The sequence below is a fragment of the Apteryx mantelli genome, unplaced genomic scaffold (genome assembly GCF_036417845.1).
Source record: "Apteryx mantelli isolate bAptMan1 unplaced genomic scaffold, bAptMan1.hap1 HAP1_SCAFFOLD_72, whole genome shotgun sequence".
Lineage (NCBI taxonomy): Eukaryota > Metazoa > Chordata > Aves > Apterygiformes > Apterygidae > Apteryx > Apteryx mantelli.
Window position 1 is genome coordinate 215,789 of NW_027118798.1, and position 23,191 is coordinate 238,979.

Genomic DNA, 23,191 nt, shown 5'->3' on the forward strand with positions numbered 1-23,191 from the left:
ACACTAAGTGCTGGGCAGGGAAGGGAGATCCAGTTACAACTGAGTATTAGCTGGGTGGGAGTCACAAGACCACGGGTGGTAATTAGCAGGGCTCTAGTTGCAAAGTGTCCCCTTGACTGCGCAGCAGCCCTCACCCCTCCACCTGCAGACCTTCCACCCTCGGCTCCCTGATGCAGAGGATGGCTGTTGTTCTGAAGGGTGTCCAATGGTGCCACTACCTGCGCCGGCTCTGCACCCTCCCCTGCACTCCAGGCTTCCCACGCAGCCTGTTCTGCCTCTGCTTGTTTGTGCCGCTCTCTGTACAAGGAGCCCAGGCTCTGCCTTCGGTCCCACTGTGCACGCAGCTCGCCAGTTTCCTGCAGGGCCACAGAAAAGCCACAGCACACAGCATTAGTCTCAGCTGCTGCGAGGGAAGGGCTTTCTGCAGGTCGTACCCTCACTCCTGGGCTCTCTTCAGCCCGCCTGTTGACAGAGTTTGCCTCCACAAAGGTTATGAGGCCTGAAGTTACGCCAGGCTCCTCACTTCATTACACACACAATCGAACGGTCTGTGAGGAGCAATGATCTCAACTAGCCAGCATCTAGAAAAGACCTGCGCGTTTTCCACAGCCTCACAATGCACCACGTCCTGCTGCTAGAGCCAGCAATGCCCCAGGGAAGTGTCCCTGTGTGCTTCATGCAAGTACAGGAGGGAAGAACACACTGGAAAGGGAGAGCACAACTTCTGCCTACTAAGGAGATCTGAAGGAAGGAAGGGAAATGGTCACATGAACAGCTCTTAAGGGATCTTGGCAGAATTGCTATGCGCACAACAGGGCTTTTGCACCCTTTCCAACAGCACAGGCATTACAGCAACCCATGGCATGTACCTGCAATATTCTCCTACAGCTTTCGGGAATAGCGAGTGCAGCCGTGGAGCTGGCAGCAGGAGGCGGTTGCTGCTTGCCGGCCTCCTTTGTCCTGGGGGAGCTGCCTGGACACGGTGGGAGCAGACTACAAAGAGACACCAGGAGGAGTCTGCATGAGCACGGGCGCAGGCTGTTCTTCGGCCCGTGCTCCCAAGCTCGGCCCCTGCCTCTGCAGCGCGAGGCACTTCTGCCAAACATGCAGCTCTACTGCACTCATCGTGGTCACATCAACAAAAACAGAGGTGACCCCCAGCTACAACACTCACCTAGGGACCAAGGTGGCCTCAGCAATGCGCACAGAGCCCCTGCATACGCCCCTCTTCCTGCGCTCCAAGGAGAGCAGCAGCAGCTTTTGCAACAACAGCCTCCTACAGCTACTGCTCTACCCTGCCTGCCCACTGCTTCCACTTCTGCTCCGTGCTCCATAAGGCACTGTGTTTAGCGATGGGGAAGAGATTCCTGCTGGGCAGCCAGTGTCAAAGAAAGAGCAAGGGCTTACTTAAGAAAAGCAATCCCGCCATTTCCCTAGGCCTGGCACTCTCTTGCGCCTGATGCAAAGATGGCATTTCAGGGGAAAGAAGAGGCTAAAAGGAACTACCTCCTCTGCTATCAATGCTTCCCAGGCTTGCAGAAGAAGCAGCGGAGATGGGGCTGCTTCCCATGGCAAGCTGGCAGGTGGCCACTCTCAGGGCCGCCTTTGAAGAGCTTTGAAGAGCCTTTGCTGTACCATGTCACCTAGACAGGCAGGAGAACCAACACAGGGGACTGCACAACACCCCCTGAAGATTATGCTGATGCCCCCTCACTGCCCTCCCTCCTACCCTCTCATGTGATCACCAAATGCCCCTCCAGGGGCTCCAGAGCTCAGCGCAGCCTTTGCTGGGCTGCGTGTCAGGAAGCTTTCTGAGTCCCTGCCTGCGCCTCGTGAGCCCAAAGGGACGTCTCTCCTGCAGCCTTACAAGGCTTCCCCTTACACCTTTCCCCAAGGGTCTCACCTGGCACGACTCTCCTCCGCTGGGTCTTGCTGCCTCGTGCCTGCCGCTGAGCTTGGCAGCATGGGCAGAGCAAGCTGCTGCTGGCTCTGCAGGAGCTTGCCACCATGCCCCTCTGCAAGTAGGAAAGGAGGGGGCTCTTCAGAGCAGCCTCTTGCGCAGTGCCTTTGCAGCTGGCTGAAAGTCACCAGGCGTGAAGGACGGCGAGTGGGGGCACAACCTGCTCAGGAGGCAGCTCTTCCCTTACCACCGCTGCTTCTGGTGCTCCACAGCTCTCCTAGGGCCTTGATCTCCCAGCGGCACCATCTGGGGGCAGCCTTGCCCTTTGCTTTGCCTTCCACCGTGAGCTGAAACCTGACAAACAAATCACCACACCGCTTGGAGGAAAGGCCTCCACCTGCCCTTGCAGCTTGCCACCATTAATCCTCCTCACTGTCATTTCAGGCCTCCCATGCCTTCCCCTTTGTGCGCAGGCATGGGCGGTTTTGGCACTCTCCCCCAAAAGACACAAACATAGCCTCAATTCCTCTCTGTCTGCCCTCAGGTCTCTCTGAAGGCAATGACGACAGGCTGCACAGGAGAAATGCAATCACCATTCCCCATCACTCCAGCTGACACGTACACACATGTAGCCCAAGCTCAGCGTTACTTAAGCAGCAACCAGTCGCTGCGGGAGGGAGTTTCTCCCAACCCCATGCTGAGCGTCCAGCCCCAGTAGTGTGTGCTCTCCAGCAGGAGCTGGGAAACCTCCCACTCGGTGGGTCAAGGACTGCAGAGGAAATGTGCTTACCTCGGGAACACGTGCGCAGGGCTAGACTGGATCCCTGCACTGGCCGTTTCTCCCCCAGAGCTCTCTGCATCCATTGGCCATGGTCTCTGCAAGGCAACACACCCCCGTTGGGAGGCTTACAAGGCAGTTTTCTCATTGCGCCCAACAGCAGCACACTTGATCCTGCTCAGAGAGGAACCTGCCTCTCCAAAGCCCTCCACTCAAAAGCCTCTGCCATGAAGAGGAGCCCTACTTCTGGCGCAGAGCAGCGGCACAGCAAAGAATGAAGACGGGGCAATAAAGCCACCAGGCTCTTTTTAGCAGGAAGAAGCAAGCAGCTCAGGAGAGGCTCTCTTTGCTAGTGGAGAAGTCAGTGGGGGCAAGCCCTGGGGAAAGCACTGCATTAGCCCGCCACATCCCGGCCACCCAAAAGAGATCACATTGCTCGTCCTTTGAGAGGATTCCCAAAGAAAGACAAGGAGGCCAGCAAAGCTGGGCAACTCACACTGTGAAGGGCTGCAAGAAGGCCTGCCTTGCTCTCCAGCAGGTGAATGAGGTAGGGACAAAACTTCATGCCTGCTTCGTCTCCTTTGCAGGCCAGAACGCCGATGTTCTTGAAGACAAAGGTGACGTGCTCCTTCTTCAGCAGGTGGCAAGAGAACAGGAGGACGGTCTCCTGCACGCAGGACTCCACCACGCGCATGGGGAAGCCGGTGTCCCACGACAAGCGCTGGTAGATAAGCCGTTTGAGCTTCACATTGTCTGCAAGGCAGGGCAACAAGCTCACTGCCACAGCCGGCCACATCGCCATTGCTGGGCCAGGAAGGAATGGGGGCAAGGGGGAGCCAGTTGTTTGCGTGGCTCCGAGAGAGCCCAGCTTCATGCACCAATTTTAAAACCAGATTCCCAAAAAGGTCGCTTATGCAAAGAGCTCTTGGGCAGAGGTTTGTTTTGGCAAAGTTGAAGCTGTCCCCCAACCTTTGGAGGAACCTTCTCACCAGGGAGAGTCACTGCGGGGCGCTTGAGCCCAAGCAGCCAGTCCACAGCCGTGCTCAGATGGAAGACGGGTCTTTGAACCGCCAGCACCTTGCCACTGTGCAGGCAGAATTGTTCTTGCAGCATAAAGATGGTCCCGAGCCCTCCTACCAGGACAGCCTGCACGCAGGAAAGACAAAAGGCCCCTGAAGCACCATTTTGGCGATGCAAAAAGGGATGCTTGCCAGAATGTGGCGCCACTGCTCTGTGCTCTCCCCACTCTGGAGGCACAATGGGGCAAGAAGGGGCCCTTGCAAAGCTTTGCACAACAGCCACATTCTCCACATTTGCTCCACAGCCTCTTGGAAGGAATTGCCTACCTCCCTCACCTACAGAAGATCCCGCAGCTTGCCGACAGCCTTGCCACACACCCACGAAAACTGCCCCTTCTCTTGACTTGCTCTTTGCCCTTTGCCCAGGGGGAAGAGAGAAACCCTGGCACGTGCCAAATGCTTTCCCCCACTACACCTGCATGCCATCTCTGTGCTGCCTGCCCCAGAAGCTGCTCTGCGGCACAGCTGTGCTTCTGTCGCCCTGGGGAAAGGATTGCTCCCCGCAGCCCAGGGCTCTCAGCGGGACTCAAGTGTCCCCCAGGCATCAGGCAATGTCACGCCAGCCCACCTTGTCCCGCATCAGCTGCTCCACGATGTATTCCGACGCAGCGTCTCAAATAGCGACAATCTCTGGAAAGCAAGGCAAGGCCACGGCAGGCCTCAGACAAGCCGGCTCACAACCTCTCAGCAAGCTCCTGCCCCACGGAGGGACACATCAAGGTGTAGGCAAACCCTCCCAAAAGCTACCACCATGCCTGCAGAGCTGGGCTTTGCCCCAGTTGCAGGCTGTCGGCCTTACTCTTAGGCCAGCGGAAGTCCCCAGTGGAACTAGGCTCCTGGGAGGGCTTTGGGACAAGGGCTGTGGCCATCTGCACATGGCATCTCTGAGCGCCAAACATGCTGTGCGCAGCTGGCGGCACAAGAGGAGGCCTGGGAAGGACCAGAGGTTCTCCCAAACAGACGCCTTGGATTTTTCACAAGGGGAAGGCTCCATTCCCAACACGGCCATTTCCAGCAGGTTCTTGGGAGCCCCACGGCAGCTGCAGGACACGCCAGCCTCCATGACGCAGGACCCCCTTCCTCCCAGACCCACACTCCAAAGGGGGTCCCACTCCCAAGGAAACACGCACCTCCATTGCCCCCTGCCACCAAGGCATGCAGCCAGACCCACAGGAGCCTTGGGGCTCAGTGCAGCCCCCGCCACAGCCCCCACCACTCCTGCCTGACACATTCTTCCCCGAGGCAGACGGCACCCTCACACAGGCCTCTTGGGGCATCCCCACACTCTGTACAGACACCCCACAGCCCCGCACCCACAGCACTTTGGCCACTTAACACTCTCTGTGCGACACGTCGCCAAGCAGCTGCCAAAGGCCTTACCCTCGGTGGAGAGCCGCAGCAGCATTGGGAAGAGCAAACTGCGCTGCCGGCTGATCGTCTCCAGCCAGCAGCCCTCCATCTCCCTTGCCCCCTTCTCCTCGCCTCGCCTCTGCAGCTGGGCAAAAAGGACGCTCTTCCCGGCCGCACAAGCAAAAGTCCTCTCCAAAGCACCCCTGCTCCTCTGCCTGTCGCCGAGGGGCCCCAGCACGGCCCCGCTGCCTCCCGGCCCCACTCCTTGCCCTGCAGCGGCTCCCAAGGGCAGCCGTGGGGAGCGCGTCAGCAGTGCCCAGCAGCGCCCAGGCCTCGCAGCGAAGTGAGGGCACCGCTGGGCACCGCGGAGACCTCCCTGAGATGCGGCACACCCCACTGTGAGCTCAGCTCCTGTCACCTGACGGCTCGTGAGCTCAGCGCCACCGAGATGGCACAGCCCGGGAGAGAGTGCAGACATTGCCCCGCACCGCCTGGAAAGCAGTCACCTGCCTTCGTCCCCGGTAGCTTCCACAACTCGCTGATAAATCCTTCCGCACCCTCTGCAGATGCTGACAAACGCTGACAAATCTCTCCCCTGCGGCACTGCTGAAGGGCCTTCTGCAGCCCTGCCCTCACACCTCTCTGCCCTGGGCAGAGCTCTGCGCCAAGCCGGGCTTTGGCGCTTCTTTGGGCCTTTGCTCTTTTGCAAAGACAGCACCAAAGTCACGGGGCACGAACCAGCACAAAGCGTGCCCATGGGCTGACGTGCTTTGCTCAGCCTCCAAACTGATAACTCCCGGGGCAGGCGCTGGCCCGGCACGACGCCCCTGCTGCCCACCAGCCGCAGCACAGCCCCCCCACCAACACCAGCGATAAAACTCTCTGCTCTCTTTTGTAACGAACAGCAGCAGTTCCTCTGCAAAACTCGAGCAGAGTGGAAATTGCCTTAACGCTCCCTCCTTTTATTTCATACATACCTGCTTTCAACGGTACGCTGGTCTATGCTTCTATCCCCTTACATGGGAGAAGCGAGTTGAACGTCTGACCCATACACGAGACACAACAGCGGCGAGGTGGGGGCCCGGGAGCGCCGCCGCCGCCTCCTCTCCCCTCTGCTCCGCTCCCCTCCCCTCCGCTCTGCTCCGTGGCGCTGCCAGGGCCGGGGCCGGCACGGGGGTCCCGCGCTGCCGGGGCACGAGGGGCCGCCAGCAGCTCGCCAGCCCCGCTGCCCCACGCCGCTGCCCGCCAGCGCCTGGGCCTGGCCCCCACAGCCCCGCCTGCTGGCCAATCAGCGCACGGCTCCCCCACGGCCCCTCCCCACAGCCAATCAGCGCACAGCTCCCCCACGGCCCCTCCAATCAGCGCTGCGGGGCTGCGCAGAGGCGGGACGCCGGCACCCCCTGGCGAGCGGGATGGGGCGGTTCTCCCCCTCCCCAGGACCTGGCCCCGCCCCCAAAGCCGCCATTTTGTGCTTCCCCCCCCCCCCCAACGGCTGCAGCTGCCGTTGCGCCTCTGGCGCGCCCCAGGCCCCTCGGTTTGGTTTCGGCGTCCCCCGAGCTCTGCGCTTGGTTTTTGGGTCTCCCTGGTGCCCTACAGCTGCCTTTTAGTGCCCCCCCACGTGCACACGTGTGTTTTCGTGCCCTCCCGCGTCCTCTGTCCTCTTTTTGGTGTGCCCTGGGCACCTCCGTTTGGCTTCGGGCGTCCCAGGGGCCTCCGTTTTCGCAGCTCTGTGCCCCGCAGAGCCATGGGTTTGCCCGGGCAGCACTGAAAAGAGCAGGCTGAAGAGTCCCAGCTCTCTTGGTCCTTTCTTGCAGGAGAGATGACCCTCTGTCTGGAAATGATAGAGCCAAACACCGGAGCAGTCCTTTCCTCCTCAGGCACCCGTGCCCCATCTTGCAATCTTACTCCCAGTGCCCCGCACCAGCCCTGTGAATAAAGGAGTGTCTGATCCGCGAGCACAGACTGCAGAGGCTGCTGCTCTCCCTCCAGCAAAGGCTACCTGAGAAAAACCCTCTTTGCCCTGGGTGCTGCAGGGAGAGGAAGGAGGGGCTTTGTGGGAGAGGGGAAAACCCATCCATTCTTGGTGGTATTTGTCCAAGCAACTGCATGGGGTCATTTCTCATCTGCGTGTGCATCTCAGCCTTCCTCCGTGTTTCCAGCTGGGCTGCACACATCGCTACCTCTTGTCAAATCTGCCTGCAAGCATTTGAAAAGCGGCTGCAACAGCAGGCACAAACTCGCTCTCATGCCCTGGCTGAGGCCCCCTGCCTCCCGCAGCTGTGCACCTGCCGTGCCGGGTTACCCAGAGCCCCTTCCCCTGGGGATGAGGTGCCGGGAGGTGCTTGGGGCTGCAGGGGGGTGCCTAGCATGAGGGTGTCAGCCAGGTCGTTCCCATGCCAGAAGTTCAAATCCACAAAGCGAGGGGGAGAAAGACAGAGGCACAAAATGAGGCTCTAATTTCTAGTCAGGAGAAAAATGCAACTGATGGGAGAGTCTCCCCAAAGCCTGGCACACGCTTGCTGCCCCCCAAGGAGATGCACCTCCCTGGGAAATGTGTCCATCACTGTTCCCAGGTCACACAGCCGTTGTGTCTGTGGGAATCACCTCAGTCCCCCATGGAGCACAAGGCCCCCTTTTCCCTTTCCCGGTGTCACCTGTCCAGAGGCTCTTTTCCCACCCTTTTCTCCCCATTTCTGCCTCCAGATGGATGGCACTTATTGCGGGTTGAAGGAGGAGGTGCAGCAAAGGGTGATTGCTTATATGACAAGCAAAACCCCTTGGGACCTGTGTCTCAGTGAGTATATGAGCAAGGATGCCATGCATCCCTACTTGTGCCAGGTGTAAAGGTGTCTGCAGTGGCCATCTGATTTTCCTGAGTGCAAAGGAAAGGAAGTTTAGGCACTTTCAGACTCCTCAAAGGAAAGAGCAGTTTGCAGGGCAGTCGTAGGAAGGGATTCCCATAGGAAAAGATCCCTTGGAGGGTGTCATCTGCAAGCGGGAGTGTGGGTCTGGCCAGAGAGCTGATTCTTCACTGAGGCACTTGAGATGTCCGCAAATGGGCAGAGCCACAATGGGCGCATCTCACTGTGCCGGGCACCACGTGGCCTGCTGGCTGTAGTCCCCAGCCCATGAGGGCGGCAGGAGTAGGTGCCCCCGGTCCGTGCCCTGGTCTGTGAAGGGCTCCTGCTCCACCAAGCTGTCTGTTTGTGGAGGGATGGGGTTAGGAGAGCTAAAGCCCCTCTGGAATTGAATCTGGCAAGGGACGTGAAAGGCAACAAGAAAGGCTGCTCTAAGTCTGTAAGCAGCAAGAGGATAGCGAGGGCAAATGCGGTCCCGCTGCTCAGCGGGGGCCCAGGGTCCCTGGTGACAAAGGACTCAGAAAGTCAGCGGTACTGAATGCCTTTTTCACCTCCATCTTTACGGGTACAACCGGCCCTGGGGAATCCCAAGGCCCTGAGAGCAGAGGAGAAATGTGGAGCAAGGAAGGCTTCTCCTTGGTGAAGGAGGATGAGGTGTGGGAATGCTTAAACAAAGGGGACATACGCAAGCCATGGGCCCTGGTGGGATGCATCCATGAGTGCTGAGGCAGCTGGCCAGTGTCCCCGTGAGGCCACTCTTGATTCCCTTGGAAAGGTCGTGGTGATCAGGAGAGGGGCCCGAGGCGTGGAAGAGAGCAAATGTCACCCTTGTCTTTGAGAGGGGCAAGAAGGAGGATGCAGGGAAAGAAGGGTCGGTCAGCCTCACCTTGATGTCTGGGAAGGGGATGGAGCAAGTAATCCTGAATACGATTTCCAGAGACATGAAGGGCAGGAAGGTGCTTGGGAGTAATCAGCATGGCCTGAGAAAGGGGAATCTGTGCTTAAATGCGACCTGATAGCCTCCTCTGTTGAGATGAGTAGCTTGGCGCCTGAGGGAAGAGCAGTGGAGGTTGTTGCCCTTGACTTGAGTAAGGCTGGCAAACCAGGAGACTTTCAGCTTCTTGCACAAGGTGTCAAGAAAGCGTGTGAAAAGACTCAAGGGCTAGATTGGAAAAAAAAGAGTGAATTCCCCTCCTTGGACAAGCCTGTTATTTTTCATGCCTGCAGAACTATTGAAAGGGACTGTTCAAAGAATAGGTTCTCTTCTGTTTCTCACTTTCCACAGGCGAATAGTCACATTACAGCAAGCAGTCACTCCTCTGCCCCGTGGTGGGTTCCCGCAAAGGCCGCGGTCCCTCGGGGGTGTCCCTGCTGCAGCGTGGGTCCTCCACGGGCTGCGGTGCCCTCAGAAGAGGACCGGCTCCAGCATGGAGCACCTCCATGCAAGAGTGCGACTCCAGCCATTTGCCTGACAACGTCCCCTTCCATGTCAAGGCTGCCTTTTGTTTCTCCAAACATGGCTCTTCACATTTCTCCTCACGTGTCCCCTTTTGTGTCTGCTGTGGCTCCTCCCATGGGCCTCCTCCTGTGTCTCCTGCCTGCAGCATCTACTGCCCTTTCTCAAGTACATTTGAGCAGAGGCGCCATGTGCTCCTCCAACTGCCTGAAGTCTTGGTGCGCAATGGGCTCTTGTCATCCGTTTCAGAGTTGGCTGGAAGTGGCTGAGCCTGGCACAGGGCAGCTCGTGGTCTCCTCCCACACAGGGCACCCTGCAGACCCCTGCTACCAAACCGAGACCTCTGTGCCCAGCACGTCCCCTCACTCACACACCAACACGTGCACGCGCACACACACGGACTGTGGATCCCTCCAGTAAGTGGCCTTAGACGCTCAGTCGATCCTGTAGCTGGCCCTGGACCCCCTGGTTTCCCGGTTGCCTCAGGCACAAACGCACACACAAACACACGCACACACTCACCAGTGATTCTCTCCGCTTGCTGGTCCACACTTCTGGAAAGAGTTAGAAATGGCATTGAAGAAGAAGAGAGGACAGGCTGCAGGTGTCAGCAGTGTTGAGCACCCCTCTGCCACCACTGCACCCTTCTGCCCCGTCTGACCACCATGGCACCCCATGGAACGCCATGGCACCCATCTGCCACCCCTTATCACCCCATTGCCTATCACTGCTCACTCTGCCCCTCGGTACAACTCTGCCCTCTCTGCCCCCCCTCTTCTTCTATGACACCCCGTTGTACCCCTGTGTCCCCTCTCCCCTGCAAATGGCACCTCTCTGCCATCTCTGCCCCCCATTGCACCCCTCTGCCCACTCTGCCCCCAGTGGCACCTCTCTGCCCCTATCGCACCCAATTGCCCCCTCTGCTGCCTCTGCCCTCACTGCCCCTCATGGCACCCCTCTGCTGCCATTGCACCCCATTGCACTCCTTTGCCCTCTCTGCCTGCATTGCACCCCTGTGCACCGTCTTGCACCCTTCTCCCTCCTCTGCCCTCCATGGCACCCCTCTGCCACCATTGCCCACCCTGGCACCCCTCTGCTTCACTTGTACCCCCATGGCACCCCTGTGCCCCCTCTGCCCACCATGGCACCCCTCTGTCCCCAAAGCACCACATTGCACCCTTCTGCCCCCACTGCCTCCCATTGCACCCCATTGCACCAAATGGCATCTACTGCCCCCCATGACACCCCTGTGCCCCCCTCTGCCCACCATGGCACCCCTCTGCCCTCTCTGCCACATGTGCACCCCGTTGCACCCTTCTGCCCCCCATGGCACCTCCCTGCCCTCTCTGCTTCCCATTGCACCCCTCTGCCCCCATTGCACCAATTGCCCCCCACTCCCCTCTCTGACCCCCCACGGTACCCTTCTGCCCACATTGTACCACATTGCACAGCCCTGTCCCCATTGCACCCCATTGCACACTTCTGCCTCCCCCCCCCCCGGGTGCCCCTCTGCCCCTATGGCACCCCAAGGCACCCCTCTTTCCCCCTCCCCCATGGCACATCTCTGCCCTCCCTGCCCCCACATTGCACCCCACTGCCCCCATTGACACCTATTGCACCCCTCTACCTCCTTTGCCCCCCATGGCACCCATCTGCCCCCCCAGGAGTGCAGGGGATCAGCCTATGTCAAGGAGGCTGAGAGGCCAAGCCTTCCCCACCCAGCGGACCACTGCCTGGCCACCAAAGCCAGGGGTTCACAGCAGCACCTCTCTTTTTATTCCCTGCAGAGAAGTCCATCTCAGGTACAGGGTCGTCTCCCCTTTGCGCGGCAGCAGTTCCTAGCGCCTTCCCCTCCGCTGCTCCAAGGGCATCTTCTCCCCAGCGCTTTGGAGTCCAACGGAGAGGTGGTCAGTGTCAGGTATAGGGAGAAGGCAGAGAAAGAGCGGGCCTTGGTCGGGCCAGGTCTTCCTGGAGCTGCTGTGGACCATGCCCTCCAGATGGGCAAGGAGACCTCAGGCTCTTGCCACCTTGTTGGAGAGCAGCTGGCTGCTCAGAGGACTGGAGGGAGGAGGGACAGGTCCCAAGGCTTGCAAGGGGAAGATGCTGACATGTGCCTGAGGCCGTGGCCCTGCTACCTCCTAGGCCCTCTCTCAGCTCCTTGGAAGCCACTGCAGAAGAAAGCAAATGCAGGGGAAAAAAAAAAAAAACGTTCTCCGCATTCATGGGAGGCAATGGCAGGGTCACTCCTGTGTGAGAACATTTACAGGCCAGCAGCAGGGACAGGGCTGGAGTTTGTGCTTGTGCGGGCGCTGCTGCCTGAGGAAATGGTAGGGCAGCAGCAGGCACATGGCTCAGACACGGGGCTGTATGGTCACTGCTGCCTCAGGACCTGACAGACAAGGACCAGGCACATGGCCTCACCGCTCATTCTGAGGTCACTTCTGCCTCAGGACCTGTTAGGCCATCGGCAGGCTCTTGGTTGCTGTAGTTTCTTGTAAAGCCACCTGGATAGCCCAGCAGCAGGAACAGCATCAGCACAGCGGCTGTGAGGTCACTTCAGTCTGAGCAGCTGAGCAGCAGGAACACGGCTGTGAAATGGCTTGTGAGGGCACTTCTGTCGCTGAAGACGCTAGGCCAGAAGCGCGCTGGCCTTGCAGGGCTCTTCCCTGCTGGGCTGGGCTCTCCAGAGAGGAGTGAGCTGCCCCCAGGCGGCATTGGGCAGGGGGGCTCGTGCCGGGCTTCTGCTGCCGTGGATCCAGCAGGGTGCATGGAGTCCGCTGAAGACACTCATCACCGAGTTCACACAAGCAGGGATTTGGTTGGTTTGTTTGGGACTATTTGCACACTGAAAGCAAGAGACTGCTGTTGCATTTAAAAACAAAGATTTATTATCCTATTCAAAATAACCGCGCACAGCACAGAACTACAACAACACAGTTCATGCGGTTGTGAGGTGACTCTGTTGTTCTACACAAGCACTCTACCACAAAATAAATATAGGGGTGTGTGTGTGTGTGTGTATATATGTGTATATATATATATATATATATATGTGCATATATATGCATACACACACACACACACACACACACACACACACACACACACACAGTATCTTCCACTCCAAATTAAAAGGCAGGATGTTGCTGGCAGCTCAGGGAGCTGGAAGACACTGCTCATAAACCTCTCTCCATGGAAAGAGCTTCTGCTGATCTCAGGGGGATTCAGATCGTGGTTTCCATCGCCTCGTACAACACTGTAGCTCCCACCACTGCATGGCCCTGCATCAGCCTGACTGCAGGCCCTGCACTTTTTCTAGCCTACCCTTTTTTTTTTTTTTTTTAATAATAATGGTAGAATGCAACCTAGGTGTTTTTGTGGAAAGAAATGTGTTTCTTTTCTTTCATTTAACTTAAGAGGAACAGTTATAATACATTTGTCGATTAATATAAACATTTCCTTCAGTTGGGTACATTTACCAAAAGTAAACAATCCTGCAGCCTGTAACACTGCACTGTAGGCACTAATGGCATTTTGACTCGCAGAACACTTCTATTTCTACATCTGTGTCTTTTTCTTAATGAGAAAGGTAAAGCACAAATAGACTTAGTGCTGTTCTGTTCCTTTTTACTTTTAGGCAGGAAATCCATTCTGTTGTTGGGCCTCCCTGTATTACAGCATCTGGACCTTTAGTAGAAGCATTTGAGAAGCATCCTGTGAAGGCATGCTTGCCGCTTTGGTCATGAGGCAGCGGCTTGTCTGCTTTTGTGCTTGAGGTACCACCCGCAGGCAACGGCTTGTGGTCTTCCCGAGCAAGTAACCTGGTCCAAAGGAGCCTCTGGAAATGAGACAGCAGACCGTGAGCTGGCGAGCTCTTCGGACAGGCTGAACGTTGGTCACCTCCTATAAAATGAACTTTGAAATTTCGATTCACAACCGGGCTTCTTTGACAGGGCCTGCCCTCACCTTTCCTGCCTATGTTGTGGCGCTGCTTGTGCTCCAGACACAAGCCCACTCTGAACTGAAAACTCGGCACTCCCGGCGGTGCAGCAGCGTACCCAGGCTCCTACACCTTGCTGAAGGGCTCATCTGCTTTGCTCAAGCACAGCCCCACACGAATCGAGCTGTGAGGCTCCTTAGGAGGGACCTTAGCTCTCAGTAGCTCTGAAGTCAGGCAGAGGTTCAGGTCTGCTTCTGTCTGGGTAGCTAGGCCTATAATCTAATCCAAGGAGAAATTACACTCTGTTATTAAGTAACTCTTTTGTCTTGGTAGGCGTGTTCTGACACTTTGCCTGTACCCGCTGTATGGTTGATACACAGTTTTCAGTTTACATCCTGTTTACATCCTGTTTACACGTGTTAGTTTGCATAGATAGAGAGTTATTAGTTCCGCAGCAGCCTATTCTACATGCCTCAATATTCTCATGCAAACCTCCTTTTCAGCAGCACGCAGGAAGCCCAGAGGACAGCACCAACTATCTTTTATACTCCGCATGGCCGTGTAGAGTGGGGGGCTCTTGGAGTCTCACGGGAAGCTACATTTACTACATTTTTACAGCACAGTCCAGCATAGGCACCAGTTCTGGTGCTTGCAACATCAGATGTACGTCATGCAAATCTCCCCAAGGAGCTCTTCCATTGGCAGTTTTCCTTTTTCAGTTTCAGATTCATTTATGGATCTCTTAAGCACCTGAATGCTGTGCTTTCCCAAGCAAATGCATACTGATACCACTAGGACACCCTGCCTGAATCTCCTAAAATTTCCTTAGGCAGAAGACAATACTGAAAACACTGGTCTAAACTGTTTTCTGACTCAAGAGACTCACGCTGACCCAGCCTTCCCCCCTCCTCCTCACAGGCTTATTAGACAGATGTATAAGTTTGCCTAGGAGAAGAGTTCCCGTGACTTTGAGATAGTTACTTATATCCTGAATCCAGTGTATGTAGTAGGTCACAGGAGAGCATGCTTTGAAACCATTTTTAAAGCCTATGGAATGCACAACTGGAGATACAACTTGAACTCATCAGTGTTTACATATGCGAGTGCCCCTTGCCTCGCCTAGGATGAGATTTGTTGTGTAAACTAAGGGCTCAGCTAACCTTTTCTGATAAATTGATACAGTTGCATGTGCCAAAGGAAATGGCTTGGAGAGCCCAGCTATGTTTGAGAACTGAGAAGCAGTTGCAAAGGGCAGAAATTCCCGACAAAATCCTGGATGCCGTAATACCCTCCGTATGGGCCACAGGGAAGCCTGGACGAGCAGTGAATGCAACACCGGTAAAAACTGAATTAAAACTTGGAGCACAACCGGTAAAAATACCCAACATGCTATTAAGTTAGAGACTAGGCAAGGTTTGGAACCTTTGATAAATACCTTTGTCCAAAATGGAGTATTGCAAGAATGTCAATCAGAGTATAAGACCCCTATTTTACCAGTAAAGAGACCCCGAACCCAGGAATGTCAATTAGTACAAGATTTAAGAGAAATCAGCTGAATAACTGTTGATGTCCAGCCGGTAGTCCCGAATCCATATACTTTGCTGTCCTCAATACCTGAGAACAATGTCTATTTTACAGTGTTGGATTTAAAAGATGCTTTCTTTTGCATACTGTTGGAAAAGGAAAGCCAAAAAATATTTGCCTTCGAATGGGAAAGCCCTACCACAGGTCGGAAAACTCAACTTTGCTGGACTGTGCTACCACAAGGGTTTAAGAGCAGTCCAAGGCTCTTTGGTAATGTACTTGCTAAGGAGCTGGAGGACTGGCAAGGTAGGAATCCTTCTGGGACTTTGTTGCAGTATGTGGACGATGTACTATTGGGATCTGAGACAAAACAAGAGTGTAAAATGGCTACTATAGACTCGCTGAATTTCTTGGGATTGGCTGGATATCAGGTGTCTCAGAAAAAGGCTTAGGTGGTGCAGCTTATGGTATGAAGGGACCTGGAGAGGTCTTAGAATGGACCCCGGAATGGCGTAAAAGTTTTGACACTATAAAGACTGAATTAATGAGAGCACCTGCGCTGGGCTTGCCAAACCTGACTAAACCTTTTTCATTATGTGTGCATGAGCGACAACATGTAGCATTAGGAGTTTTGACACAGACCTTGGGATAATGGAAGAGAGCAGTGGCCTACTTTTCTGAACAACTGGATGATGTGAGTAAAGGATGGCCAGCACGCCTCAGAGCAGTCGGTGCAACAGTATTATTGATTAAAGAGGCACGGAAATTGCCCTTAGGACAACCCATCACCGTATAGGTACCTCATGCCGTTTTAGCAGTATTGGAACAAAAAGGACATCCCTGGCTTTCACCAAGTAGATTGATTCAATACCAAGCCGCCTTAATTGAACAGGCTGATGTTTCTTTAAAAGTGTCTTCCGTTTTGAATCCTGCCACATTGCTCCCAATAAACCAGGAAGGAGAATTGGAACATGAGTGTTTGCAGGCTATTGAGGAAGTTTATTCCAGCTGGCCTGACCTGAAAGATGAGCCCCTGACAAATCCTGAATGGGAACTGTTTACGGATGGAAGCAGCTTTACAGTAAGGGGAGAACGGCAGGCCAGATATGCAGTGGTGACTTTGCAAGGAGAGATAGAATCATCTGCTTTCCCCACAAATACGCCTGCCCAGAAAGCAGAAATTATTGCCTTAACTCGAGCCTTAGAACTGTCTAAAGGGAAAAAGTCAATACTTATACATATTTATACATATTTATATATTTATTCACCATTGCACTCCATTGCCCTCCTCAGCCCCCTCTACCCCCGATGACACCCCTCTGCCCCCTTTGCCCCCATGACACCTCTCTGCTCCCCTTGTGCTTCCATTGCACCCCATTGCCCCCCAAATCACTCCATTGCACCCCTCTGCCCTCTCTGCCCCCATGGCAGCTCATTGCACCCCTCTGTCCCCCATGGCACCCCACTGCACTCTTCTACCCCCACTGCCCGCCACGGCACCCCTCTGCTCCCATGGCACCACTTTGCAGCCCTCAGCCCCCCATGGCACCCCTCTGCCCCTATGGTACCCCATTGCATGCTTCTGACCCCACTGCCTCCCATTTCACCCCATTGCACCAAATGGCATCTACTGCCCCCCATGATACCCCTGTGCCCCCTCTGCCCACTTTGCACCCTGTTGCACCCTTCTGCCTCCCCATGGCACTTCCCTGACCTCTCTGCCCCCCATTGCACCCCTCTGCTTCCTTTGCACACCATTGTGTGCTTCCGCCCCCCAGGGTGCCCCTCTGCCCCTATGGCACCCCAAGGCACCCCTCTTTCTCTCCTCTCACCTCCCCTCTCAGCAGAAGGGAACCATGTCCATATGTGCATCTACCTGTGCATCCTAACACACAGTAAAACATGGCACATGCACAAACATTCCCCCCAGCACGCACGTGCATGCCCCCCCCAAACACACAGAGCTTCCACATCTTGCTCAAAAGGACCCTAATGCAGTCAGCATTGCAAACCATCCCACTGCACACACCCCCCATCTTGCACAGACACACGCACACACACAACGCACTTCTCTCACAACCCCCACCACGATGCACACACACACAACCACAGCACACAGACACCTCCCCCAGACTATACGTCCTTCCCAGAGCATGCTGTGGCATTGCGCCAAGGTGATGCTGTGCCTAGGTGGGATGTTCACTAACTTAAGGGGAACCGTACCAGAGCAAGGACTCCGGGTGCAGCACAGCTCTCCATTATATGTATTTTATTGCTCACTCCTACACTGCAATCGTGCAGTGCAATTTGCTATAGCCAAACACTAAAATATTATTCTGCACATGCTTTGGGTTCGCAACCAAGTTGCTGTGTTAGGGATCCCGATCCTTCGCTGTCCCGTCAGTCATGGAGGAATCGCGGTGCAGGTGTGGTGCCTCAGGCTGTGGACACCCGAGGCGAAAGCCGACTATCAGAAATCTCAACCGTTTGAAACATTTCGTATTCATTTTTGCACAAACCATTTTTTGTGGTTCAAATGTCGGATACACTGGGATGGGAGAGTCACATGACACAGGCTCGGTGTGTTTACTACATGACAAGCAACAGCATATTAGCACAATTAACAACAAGTAGCATATTAGCACAACTATTAAACACACTAACAGAGCAGGATGATGATAACAAACATACTTTGTAAAACAAGAGAAGTTCCATGTCGAAGTATTCCCGAAAACCACAAGGACCAATTGTCACTTTGATGTCATGGGTTTATTCCGACAAGTATTTTCTGAATATCATGGCACACTTCCTCGTCATTTGGGGGTAGAAAGGTACTACATTCTTTACCAATCAGGGTACAAAAAAGGCCTTTGACAGCTCAGATGAAATTGAGTGCCATCCGATTTTGCAACACCATTTGCTGTATTGCTGATCCTGCAGCAGTAAGGACTTCTACAGCGTCACTAGCAGGATTGGCTGCTGCTTGAAAAATTAGCGCTAGCTTTTCCCAATAGGTACTTCATCGATCCTGCATTAGGTAATTCTCAATGCAAAGGGTTAAGCAGCACTACTTGGGAGTTTCCTCCTCCTCCTCTTGTTGTCTCCGACCATATCTAAAGGGTTGAGGTAGAAATAGAGAGGCCTCAGAGATGGTCCCGGGCACCCTTGTGTTCTCCCCAATGGGAGGGGCTGCAGATGCCAGGAGCTTCATTCAGGCGGCCCCAGCAGGAGGCTTAATTCCAGCATTGTCTGCCACGGCAATGCTTGGCTCTTCTGCTTTACTCATGCTGGTATGATTAGAGTGTCTTCCTGGCACTTAAACAGAAAACGGGATGTGCGAAGCATGGGGTGCAATAGTCGTCACGGAGTAGCCCAAGGAGCAGAGGGGCCTCGCCGACATCACTTGGCTCCTGTGCCCAAAGGCAGCTCCTGTCGATGCAGCTGTTGGTCAAAGGGCTTTTGCTCTTTGTGGCTAGGGAGCCAAAGGCAGCTTTGGCAAAGGCCCCCAGAGAATTCCCCTGTTGGCTACAGTGGTTCGGGGGCCTTAGCCTTGGAGGCCAGGAGGGCTGGGCTGGCCCCGTGCTTGTGGTCGGGCGCTCTGGTAGCTGGGTAAAGCAGTTTTCCGAGCTGAAGACAGAACGTGGCGCACTAAAGCAAAGCCCTCTGCTTTCTGTGGGCTTCTAGTCTTTGGAGGCCTGCCAAGTGCGTGTCTGGAGGTCACCTGTGTAAAGGGACAGGTGGACTGACAGGGCAAGTCCTTAAGGAAAGAGATGGAGGGAGACAAAGGCTCTCTGGAGAGGAGGGAGGGGCTACATCTCCTGTGGGGTGCGTTTCCATTTAGGTCTTGTTCGATCGTGGTGCTTCTTGCACTTGCAAGAGCAAGCTGAGAGGGGCTGGAGCACAGTTTTAGGCAACTCCTTCCCCCTAGCCCTTGCTTGTGACCGATGTGTAGAGCTCCTCTGCGTTTGGTGCCCCTCTCTTGCTTTCCTTCGGCGTGCTGCAAGTGCCTGGAAAGAGGCTCCCAGAGGACCAAGGCCTCTTTTCTTAGCCAGAAGCTGCAAGTGGGAAGGTTCAGGCCCATGTGTGCTGAGTATTGGGAGCCCGGCTAAGCTTGCTGAGCATCACTGTCCCGTCGGCCCTGGGCCACCCCCTTGGGCCCAAAGAGAGACCGCCTTCCTCTCTGGGCAAGTGCCTGGGCTCCTCCTCCCTGGGTTGTCTGGGCTGCTTAGAGGCCAGGAAACGGGCACGTCCTCTTCCTGGCACCCCCAGGCTGCTCACAGTCCCATACTGCAGTGAGTCAGCCCCTGCCAAAGAAATCCTTGTGTTTCTGCTTAGAGGCAGTTGGAGGCTTCTGTGGCCTCTGGGTCTTTCCTCTGCACCAACGGCATGGGCCGTCTCTTCCTGCCCACGCGTGCCAGCAGGACAAAATGCTTCTGGTTTCTGCAAGGAAGAGCTGAACGCCACGCGACGGAAGAGCTGCAGATGGCCGAGGATGGCCAATGCCTTTTGCAAGTGGCAGCGGGCCCCTCTCCTTCGGCTGCCTTGCGAGGAGAGTGCCCCTGCCGACAGGGGCCGACGGAGGGGGCACCTTCCCTAGCTGCAGCCTGCCAGCATGCGGCTTCTGCCGCTCGCGCCTCCTGCCAGGCCAGGTGCTCTCCTGCCCCTTTCCTCGGTGTCCGGGCAACAGCCGCACCCGGGAAGCAGCAGCCCTGCTGTGCCCGTGGCCTCCTTCTCTCGCACGCCCCTTCTGGAGCAGCATCGCCTCTCGGCAGCTTCTCTCTGCCCCTCCCTGGGGACTGCTGCTCTCGGCGGTGGCCCTTGACTCCCTGGCACAGAGGCATTGCTTCCCCAAATCTCCCTTGCCCTCTCCCACAACAGCAGCAGCAGCAGCAGCAGCAGCAGCAGCAGCAGCAGCAGCAGTGCTACCGCTGCTCAGTGCCTTGCCCTGCTGCTACGGCGGTGTGCACGCCAGGGCACGCAAACAGCCCCGCCGCACCTGCAGAACCATCCCAAAGTCGGTGGAGGACATTTGGCGCCCGAGTGTTGCAGGGAGAGACAAGGAGCCGTCAAATCGTCCTGCGGAAAAGGGCTTTATTGCAGTGAAGTTACACGGGCGTAAATCCAAAGTCCCCCTGCTCCTGGTCCGAGGCTCCCCGGGGCCCTCAGCGGGGAGGTCAGTGCTAACCACAGACAAGTTCCCACAGGTAGAAGCACACTGCCCGTCCCAGCAGGCTTCCCGCTGTTACAAGGGGATGAGGATGCCGCCAAAGGCGGGGTTGGGGGGGGGGGAGGGGTTCCTTTCCTTTTTGTTCTTTCCTTTTTTTCCTTCCTTTTTACCTTCTCCTTTTTCCTTTCCTTTCCTTCGTCCCTTTTGCCTTTCCTTTTGTCTTTCCTTTTTTCTCTTTCCTTTCCCTTTTCCCTGTCCTTTTTTCCCCTTTCTTCTTTTGCCCCTTTCTTTTCTTCCCCCGCTTTTCTTCCCCTTCCTTTGCTTCCCCTCCTTCTCTTCCCCTCCTTTTTCTCCCTGCTTCCTTATCTCCCCCTTGCTAATCTGCCCCCTTATCCGCCTTGCTCATCTCCCCGTTTCTTTTCTCCCCGCTTTTCTCACCAGGTCTTCTCCCCATTTTTTCTTCCCCTTTTTTCCCTTCCCTTCTCCTCCCTTTTTTTCTCACCCCTTTTCCTCCCTTCCCCCCCCTTTTATCATCTTCCCCCTTTTTTCTCCCATCTTTGTCCCCCTTCTCTTCTTCCCACTTTTTCTTCCCTCTTTTCTCCCCCCCTTTTTTCTCCCCCTTTTAGCTCCCTTTTTTTCTCCCTTCTTTGATGTTCTCCCCATTTTTCCTCACCTTTTTCTCCTCCCTTTTTGTTCCCCCTGCTTTCCTGCCCCCTTTCCTCTCCACCTTTTCTCCCCCTTTTTTCTCCCATTCCTGTCCTCCCTTCTCTTCCCCTTTTCTCTTCCCTCTTTTCTCATCTCCCCCTTTCCAGCCCCCCTTTCCCCCCCACCTTTTCTCTGCCTTTCTTTTCTCCCCCTTTTCTCTTCCTCCCCCCCTCTTTCCCCCCTTCTTTCTTCCCCCTTCTTTCTTCCCTTTTTTCTCCCTTTCTTCTTTCTCCCCCTTTTCTTCTCCCCCCTTTTCTCCCCCTTCCTCCCCCTTTTTCTTCTCCCCCTTTTTTCTCCTCAATTGCTCTCCCCCTTTTTCCTCTCCTCCTTTTTCTCCATTCTTTTCTCCATTTTTTCTACCTCTTTTTTCTCTCCCCCTTTGTTCTCTTGCTTTCTTATCTCCCCCTTTTTCCTCCCCTTTCATCTTCCCCTCTTTTCTTCCCTCTTTTCTTTTCTCCCCCTTTCCCACCATTTTCCTCCCCTTTGTCTCCCATTTTTCTTCTGCCTTCGCTTATTTTCTCCCTTTTTTCTCCCCCCTTTTTCTCTCCCCGCTTTTCTCACCCTTTCTTCTCCGCCTTTTCCTCTCCCCCTCCTCCCTCCCTTTTTTCTCCACCTTTTATCTCCCTTCTTTTTCTCCCCTCCTTTCTTTCCTCTCCATTTTTCCCCACCTTTTTTCTCCCCCCTTTTCTCCCCTGCTTTTGGTCCCCCTCTTCTTTGCTCCCCCTTTTTCTCTCACCCTTTCCTCCTCCTTTCTCTCTCCCCCTCTTTTTCTCCTGCTTTCTTTTCTCCCCCCTTCTTTCTTCCCCCTTTTCTCTCCCCTTTTCCTACCAGTTCTCTCCCCCTTTTTCTCTACCCCTTTTCCTTCCCCTTTTTTCTTCCCTCTTTTCTTAGCTCCTCCTTTCCACCCCCTTTTTCTCCCCGTCTTTGCTCTGCCTTCCTTTTCTACCCCTTTGCTTTCTCCCATTTCTCTCCCCCTTTTTTCTATTCCTTTCCCTTCTTTCCTTCCCCTTTCCCTTCCCCCTTCTTTCTCCCCCTTTCTTCTCCCTTTGCCCTTTCCCCTCCGCTTCTTGCCCCCTTGCCCCTCCTCCTTTTTCCTCTCCCCTCTCCTCTTCCCTTTTCTCTACCTCTTTTTCCTCCTCAGGCTTTCTCCCCCTTTTTTCTCTCCCCCCTTTTTGCTCTGCCTCTCTCCCTGCTTTTCTCCCCTTTCAGCTTCCCCTCTTTTTTCCCCTCTTTTCTTAGCTCCCCTGTCCCACCCCTTTTTTCTCCTCATTTTTCTCTCTGCCTTTCTTCTCTCTCCCTTTTATTTCTTCCCCCCTCCCCGCCTTTTTGCTATTTCCCCCTCCTTTCTCCCCATTTTTCTTCCCCCTTTTTTCTCCTCCGTTCTTCTCCCTTTGCTTTTCCTCCCCATTTCTCTTCACTCTTTTCTCCCCCTTTTTTCCTGACACCTCTTTTCTCACGCTTTCTTACCTCCCCCTTCTTCTCCCTTCTTCTTCTCTCTCCATTTTTTCCCTCGCTTGCTTATCTCCCTCCTTTTTGCTCCCCTTTCTTCCTCCTCTCTTTGTTCCCCTTTCTCTCCCATTTCCACCCTCCTTTTTTAGTCCCCCTTTGCTTCTCTCTTGCTTATTTCCCCTTCCCCTCCTTTTCTTCTCCCTTTTCTCACTCTTTTTCTCCCCCTCTCTTCTTCCTCCCTTTTCTCCCTCTCCCTTTCCTCCCCTTTTCTAGCACCCCTTCATTTGGCCCCTTTTTTCACCCTTTTGCTCCCCTTTCTTTCTCCCCCCCCCCTTTTTTCCTCCCTCTTCCTTTTTTCTCCCTCTTCCTTTTCTCCCTCCTCTTTCTCCTCTTCTCTTAGCTCCATCTTCTTTGCTCCCTTTTCTTCTTCTCCCTTTTCTCCCCCTTTTTTGCCCTCACTTTTCTCTCCCCCTTCCTTTCTACACCTTTTTTCTCCCCGCTTTTTTCTCTTCACCTTCTTGCCCTACCCCTTCCTTTTCTTTCCCTTTCTTTTCTCTCCATTTCTTTTTACGCCATTTCTTTTCTTTCTCTTGGTTTTCTCTCCATCTCTTTTCTTTCTTTCTTTTCTCCTCCCTTTATTTGCTCTCCATTTCTTCTCCTTCTCCTTCCCTTTCCCTTTCTCTTCCTCCTTCTCTTTCTTTCTCTCTTCTTCTCCTTCTCCTTTGCTTTTGCCTTCGCCTTCTCCTTCTCTTTCGCCTTCTCTTTCGCCTTCTCTTTGTCTCCCTCTTTCTCCTTCTCTCTCTCCTTCTTCTTTTCCTTCTCTGTCTCCTCCTCCATCTCCTTCTCTTTCTCGCAGCTCTCGCCGCCGGCAAGCAGCAAGCGGGAATGGCAGCAGCTCCCAGGAGGCTTATGGAGGGGCCCCGCGAAGCAGCCCGGCAGCTCTCCAGGGAGCACCTGGAGGACGGTGCGGGTGCAGAGGCAGCCG